This window comes from Egretta garzetta, unplaced genomic scaffold, assembly GCF_000687185.1.
Source record: "Egretta garzetta isolate BGI_Z169 unplaced genomic scaffold, ASM68718v1 scaffold867, whole genome shotgun sequence".
NCBI classification, from domain to species: Eukaryota; Metazoa; Chordata; class Aves; order Pelecaniformes; family Ardeidae; genus Egretta; species Egretta garzetta.
This window is the reverse complement of record NW_009260291.1, coordinates 96,923-97,493: the sequence shown is the minus strand read 5'-3', so window position 1 is coordinate 97,493 and position 571 is coordinate 96,923.

The window sequence follows — 571 nt, the reverse complement described above, 5'->3', positions numbered from 1 at the left end:
GGGAGAGCTGGTGCTTTGGAGAGCCTTCCTTCAGCAGATAAAGCCCCTCTTAGATGGGAAGGTGTGGAGCCCAGCAGGGCCCTTCCCCCTCCGGCCCCCGGCCCTGGACAGCAGCGGTCAGACAGGGCTATCCCCTAATCCGCCACCGTGGCCCAAAAAAGCACAAATTCTAATGATTTTCACATCTCCTGGGGGCTCTCAGAACAGAAACCCTCACACTGAGACATCTGCCTGCTGCTTCCCAAAAGTCAAAGGCTCACAGCTGCCTGAAGACCCTCCTATGGTCACCGTGCCTTAGCTTTCTAGTTAGGTTTTAAATTTTTTATTGGCTTTTTGTAAAGAGAAGAGCTCAGCTAGGTTGGAACCTGCTGCATGAAGTCAGCTTTGCAACCTGGGCTCTAAAGCAACAAAAACTGGCAAGTCAGCAACAAGTGGAAGCCCTTGTTTTTGAGAAAAGGGTGTGGGGAGAAAGAAGTAAGGCAGGCAACAGAAACTGCCTAGGACAAAATAAAAGGTTAACAACAACACATTTAAGATTTCTCTCTCTAATATACGAAGTCCTTTTCCCTAC